The 6,637-nt window shown below is 48.2% G+C and overlaps 1 pseudogene; it reads right to left on the bottom strand.

The window, feature by feature from the left end:
• Positions 1-939: 939 nt before the first annotated feature.
• LOC101603981 lies at positions 940-4,465 on the bottom strand (annotated as a pseudogene).
• Positions 4,466-6,637: the final 2,172 nt, after the last annotated feature.

Genomic DNA, 6,637 nt, shown 5'->3' with positions numbered 1-6,637 from the left:
CTGTTATTTTATTCTGATGTCTTTGGGATTCTATAGTACCCCAGTGATGGCTGAATCTTCCCTGTCATAGAAAAACATCTAAACACCTAAGGCTTTTCTCATGGCTGCAATAAAACAAGCTATTTCCTTAAAGAATCTTGGTTTTATCAAATTGGGGGTCAGTGCACATATCTTAAGAGATAGCTTCATAGCACAGAGTTGCTAAATCAGAGGCATGGAGATTCGATCAACAGGCCATCTGCTGTAAACGTGTTGTATTATGCAATGACTAACATAAGTATGGATTTATAACGTGGATCCAATTTCAAGGAGCACATGATAAATGGGATATCTCTGAGTTAACTGACAGTCTAAAACCTGAATGCAATCACCTGGAATGAGAAAGTTCTTGTGACCAATTAACCACTGACACTCCATGATATGTTTATGTTCAGTTCTGCTCTCAAATGACTGGTTTCTGCCATTAGTAATCAGCTTTCAGAACAATCTCTCAACATACTTTAAAGTCTGCAGTTAAAAACTGCTCAGTCAGGATGGCTTAACCTTTACTTCCTATTTACAGGTTTCATCTGACAGTCACAAAAGCCATTTTGTTGCAATTAAAGCAACATTTAATTAAAATACAGCACCTGATTTGTGGCTTTTACACAACTGAATAAAAAAGCTACACATAAAATTCTTTACATCTTCTCTCCATTCTAGGAAAACAAATTACACCCCTAACTTTTAAAAAACCTTTACAGTTAGGAATTAAACCTGATCACCCTATTTCATAACTGACAAGACAGGCTGTTTCTAGTGGACTTCTAAAACACGCCATGATACCTGGCCAGAAGGAGTAAGGCACATGTGGACATATATGAGAGCTGGCAAGTGGCCCAGATGCCTGATCTGGTGTCCTCCATGGCCCTGCCAGGCAAGTCAGCCCTGGCACAACAGTCAGCACTTGTGGCCTGTCGTGTGCGAGTACTGAAAATATATCAAGGGAAGATTAACTTTCAAGAAAATCAGCTTTTCAAAATGCTCCATGGTGAGCCTGGGCTGGAAGCTGCCAGCTTCTGTGGGTGTGCTGAAGAGCTTTTCTGAGGGGACTGTACTTGGGGGGCAGCCCAAAAACCTGACTGCCAAGGTAGAAAGCCCCGGCCAGGAGGACCGCTTCAGGTTCCAGTAGGTAAGCGGGTCACAGCTGTGCTCCAGCACCTCTTCCTCCAGATACGCGAGCACCATGTCTTCAGGCAGCTTCTCTCTCTGACTTCTTCTCTTCATTGGTGCCACAAGTGACCACAGGCTCTCCTCCACACTAGAGTCTTTCAATGGGGACCCTGAGTCACAGCCATTGGAGGTGGCCACGTCCTCTGAGGTAGAATTCAGTATTTCTAGCTCCCTGATTAAGTCTTGCCTGTACTGCTCCACCTCCTCCTCTGTGAACAGGAAGGCTTTGTAGCGAGGGTCCAGCAGTGTGGCAAAGATGTACCTGGGGTCATGGAGGGTGGCGGACAGGCGGCTCGCCATGGCTTCCTTCAGTGACTTCAGCATGGTGTCAATGCCCATTGTCTCTCCAAAGAGCATCTTGACTTTCCTTCTGAGAATGTGGATCATGGGAATAACCTGGCTCAGAGTGGACATGTGGGTGCTCATCTCCCGACTTGCAGTGTCAAAGGGTCTCAGCACATGACATACAGACTGCATGACCTCCCACTGGTCACAACTGATCAGTTCTCTGAAGTTACACTCAATGGACACCTCATTAACTGCCCTCTTTTGCTCGATGAGCCGTTCAAGCATGTGGAATGATGTGCTCCACTTGGATGGCACGTCCTGGATCAGCTGGTGCTGTGGCAGCTCATACTCCTTCTGCAGCTCAGCAAGCTTCTCTCTGGCTCTGGGTGATCGATGGACCTGCTCGCACAGCTTCCGAACAATGCTCAGTAAGTTCTGCACCATCCTCTGGCTCTTGAGGGCCTCGCTCACGATCAGGTCCACCGTGTGGCTGAAGCACTGCACACTTGAGCGTTCCCCCTCACTCAGTGTCTCACCTATGCTTGGGTTGTCAGTGACTGTGATGCCGACCTGAAGGACAATGGAGGTCACCCAGGCTTCCCACCAGCCCTCCAGCTGCTTCTGAATGCTGTTGTCACTATAGTCACAGTCAATCTGTGATACATCTAAAAGTGCTGAACAATGGTGGTCCTCACAATGTGGTCGGACAGAGGATGCAAAGGTGACCCAGTGAGCTGTGAGGGTTAGGTACTCACGGGTCTGGCTACTCATCCATATTCCAGAGGTGAAATGGACCACACCACTCTCAGCTTCCTTCAGATGTGACATAATTATTTGTTTCACATTGTCATACATACCTGGTATAGCTGTCCTAGAGAAGTAGAAAGGGGAGGGTAAAGAGTACTGAGGTTTCAAGTATTCAAGCAGCCTGTTAAAGCCAACATTGTCTACAAAAGAGTATGGCTGAAGGTCAAGTGCAATCATTTTAGCTATGAGACTTGTGATTTTTTTGGCAACGGGGTGAGAGTCATAGAACTTTTCCGTGGTGTCACAGAAAGAGGAAGCTCCCGATGTCTCCATGCTTGGTGGCCCACGGATGCCCGGAGAGCATGGCACTGTGGCCTCTGAGATGTCAGTCTTGAGCACGTGGCCATGGAACCGCTGTAGATGTCTCAGGAGGCAGCTGGTGCCCAGATTGGTGGGTTTCTTGCCGCGGCTGATGGTCCGGCCGCAGTGCAAACACACTACCTTAGTGGAGTCTGCAGAGCAGATAGAAAAGTGGTTCCACAGCTTTGAGGTCTTCTTGCTGTTTGCAGGGAACATGCCTTGATGTTTTTTTCTGACTACTGCTGGCAAGTCAGTTAATTTGGAGGAACTTTCTGCAGAAGCCAAAGTGGCATATGGAGAATTTGCCAAACTTGTACCAAGAAAGCCCTTCTGGCTCCCAACAACCTCAGGGTGGCGTCTGTACAGATGCCGCATCAAACAGCTGGTGCCCACATCTCCCTTCTTCCCCGACTGAGGACACAGTTACGGTACCGACACACTGCCTTCAGACTGTCCATGGGGGCCAGAGCAAGGTGGTGCCAGACTTCTGACTTCAGTCTTTTCATGACCTTTTTGTTCTGCTGGAAAACTGCCTGATTCAAACCTTGGAGTTGCCATGTTTCCCAACTGCTTCTCTGGAGAGGATACCACAGAGGCCCTCACCTGGATCATCAGAAGATGACAACATGGACATATTTTCCTGGGACATGATGTCTCCAGGATTTGAATGTGACAGTATGTCACTGCCCTGCCTGTCTGGGGATGAGGCAGCAGAAGGAAACTCTTTGGCTGGCTTCCCTGGAGATGATGATACAGAATTTGGATCCCCCTCTGGGGGCAGCAGGGCAGGCAGCAGAGTTGGGGGTGTGGGGTACAAGGGTGGGATACCCATGCTGCCTCCATTCTCCTGGAGCGCAATGGAGCGGTGCAATCTCCACATGTGTCTGATGAGGCAGCTTGTGCCCAGGTCCTTCCCATTCTTCCCTCTGCTGAACTCGTTTGTGCAGTGCACACAGACAGCTTTGGAGCTGTCAAGTGGTGACAGACAGAAGTGCTTCCAGACAGCTGACCTCCTCCTTGACCCAGATGTGCTCTTGGGAAGGGGAAGGTTCCTCTCTGTCACACTCTCTGCAGTGTCATCATAATGGATCATGGAAAGGTGGGGGGACAAGCTCGCCAGGGCCTCTTCTCTGCTAGACTTCTCGCTGACAGACATGTCTGAGGACACCTCTTCAGAAGAGACCACAGACTCTTCCATTATCCGGTCAGGGGATGGGATCTTAGCCATTTTCTGTACAAGTCTGATGGGTGAGAGTGCAGTACTGAGGTCCCCTACACCTGCAGGCTGTGGTGGAAGCAGGAGCGAGGGGGCAGGAAAGGAAGACCCAGCTGACATACTTCCATCTTCTTGAATAAGCTTGATGGGACAGGCCCGCCTCACGTGTCTCGTGAGGCAGCTTGTACTTAAGTCCTTTTCATTTTTGCCCCTACTAAACTCCTTCATGCAGCATGTGCATATTGCTTTAGTGCTGTCTCGGGGCGAGATGAAGAAATGCTTCCAAGCAGGAGATTTCTTCCTGGAGCTTATATGTCAGCTGGAAAGAAGGCTCTGAGTCACAGCTTCCATGGCTACGTTGTACAGTGTGCTGCTATACTGGGAGAAAAGCGATCCATAGTCATCCTCACTCTCAGCAGGTAAGTATTTCCCAGGGGCCTGACAGGGACAGCTTGCCACCCTGATTTCTGCCTGCTCGTCACCACTGTCTGTCTGTCTCATGTCCTCCGGCTCACTCTTACAGTCCACTCTTTCCAAACCATGAGTAGGGATTTGGTCATCTTCCTTCTCTATTTTGAAATTTACTTTGTCTGAACTAAAATCACTGTCCCCTTTGGGACAAGCTTCCTGCTTATCCTCCATGGCCAACCATAACTATCCTGGCTGCTCCATCATCCCGACATTTCAGGTTAATAAAATTGCCCCAAATGCTCACTGGTGCCCCAGATGCAGATTCCTTTACTTTTTCATAATATTTCCATCTTTGAGGTGTTTCTATTCATATGGCTGGTCATGAATGTACTGGAAACAAAGTGTGCCATGCACATGGGCACACTGTGTCACAGGGCACAGAGTATTCTCTTCAGTGGTGCTCCGACTCAACGCTTCTCAGTGTGGACAACAGTGTGGGGAGCAAAGATTTGCTTCTGGTCTCAGACAGGAGACCCACCATGCTGACAGCCCATACATGATCCTTCTACACTTCCTGGGGCGTCGGCTCGGCACAGCGCGGGCCTGTGGGCTGCGGACGACGCGGCGGGCGCACCCATTCACTCATGGTTTTTTTTTTGGTTTTACAGCTAACTATTATCTTAGACCATGGGGATATTTGACCTGTATTGGGATTGAAAAAAACTAAGGGGACTTTTAAAGTTGAACTGAATGCATTACATTTCTACATCATATTTGGGGGCCAGGAGCAGAATGTGGTGGTTTGAGTGAGGTGTGGCCATAAACTTATGTTTTCTGCATGCTAGGTCACTAGCTGGTGGCAATTGGGTAACTGGAGCTTTGCTGGAGATGTGTTATTGGGAGCAGGCTTATGGGTGTTATGCCCAGCTTCTCTTTGCCAGTGTTTAGAACACTCTTCTGCTGCTGTTGTCCACTTAATAGTGGCCAGGAGGTTATGTCCAGCCTCTGCTCATGTCATGTTTTGCCCTGCCATCATGGAGTTTCCCTTTGAGTCTGTAAGCCAAAATAAGCTCTTTCCTCCCGCAAGTGGCTTTTGGTCAGGTGCATTGTGCCAGCAATGAGAAGTTAGCTGCAACATTGCACTTTCTGGGTTAGAACCCCAAGAGGAAAGTAGGCACAGCTGTGAGTGTCTGTGAGCAATGTCACTTAGGGAAGAGCTTCTTGGGGTTTACACATTTTCTGTTGAGGAGATTTGACTTCCTCCCACCTCTTTAAGACTTTAAGTGAGGGGGTGCTCCCTTGACCAGGTACATAGTTGAAAGGCTCCGTTGAGTTAACTCTTAAAAGGGGGGAGCATAGCTCTGTTAGCTCCACCTTTTCTCTTCCTTTTCATGCCAAGAAGACAGGAGGTGGAAGGAGCAAATGTCTGCCTACATACAACAGTGTGCTAGTGGACTCAGGAGAATATCATTTTGGGGCAATAATGAGTAGTGGTGTTGCCTCACTGATGGGAGTGCAGAGTCTTCAACATATTTTCATTCTCTTTGTATATACACAGAGGAGTGGAATTGCTGGATCATATAGTAATCCGGGTTTTAATTTTTTTTTTTTTTTTTGAGGTAGGGTCTTACTCTAGCCCAGGCTAATCAGGAATTCATTCAGTAGTCTCAGGGTGGCCTTGAACTCATAGTGATCCTTCTACCTATGTCAAGTGCTGGGATTCAAGGCGTGTGTCACCACACTCAGCTCGTTTTACTTTTTTAAGGGACTTTTATACTGTTTTTTTTTTAAATATTTTTTTTGTTCCTTTTTTATTTATTTATTTGAGAGCGACAGACACAGGGAAAAAGACAGATAGAGGGAGAGAGAATGGGCGCGCCAGGGCTTCCAGCCACTGCAAACGAACTCCAGACGCGTGCGCCCCCTTGTGCATCTGGCTAACGTGGGGCCTGGGGAACCGAACCTTGAATCGGGGTCCTTAGGCTTCACAGGCAAGCGCTTAACTGCTAAGCCATCTCTCCAGCCCTTTTATACTGTTTTTTAAGGGACTTTTATACTGCTTTCTCTTAATGGCTGTGCTACTTGGTGAGACCCTGTCCCCAGAAAACTTGAAAAGCATTCCAAAAAGCCAAAGCAAAAGGAAATCGATGCAGTGAGCTTGGGGTTGCCCATGGGCCATAAATTGTTGGCCCCTGCCTTAGAAGGTCCCACTCTGGTCCTCTTCCAGTTGTTCTCCTCCCCACAAGGTGAGATCTGAGATCACATCTACCTGGAGTTCACCTGCTTCCTCTAAACCACAATTCAGTTATCCAGGGTTCCTGCCTCAGTAGCCCATGCCCACCGCTTTCAGAGTCCTCACTAGTCTTTTCCCTGGGCCCATCATGAGTGAGGGAGGACATACTG

The sequence above is a fragment of the Jaculus jaculus genome, chromosome 19 (genome assembly GCF_020740685.1).
Source record: "Jaculus jaculus isolate mJacJac1 chromosome 19, mJacJac1.mat.Y.cur, whole genome shotgun sequence".
Taxonomy (NCBI): Eukaryota; Metazoa; Chordata; class Mammalia; order Rodentia; family Dipodidae; genus Jaculus; species Jaculus jaculus.
This window is presented reverse-complemented; position numbering and strand designations above follow the sequence as displayed.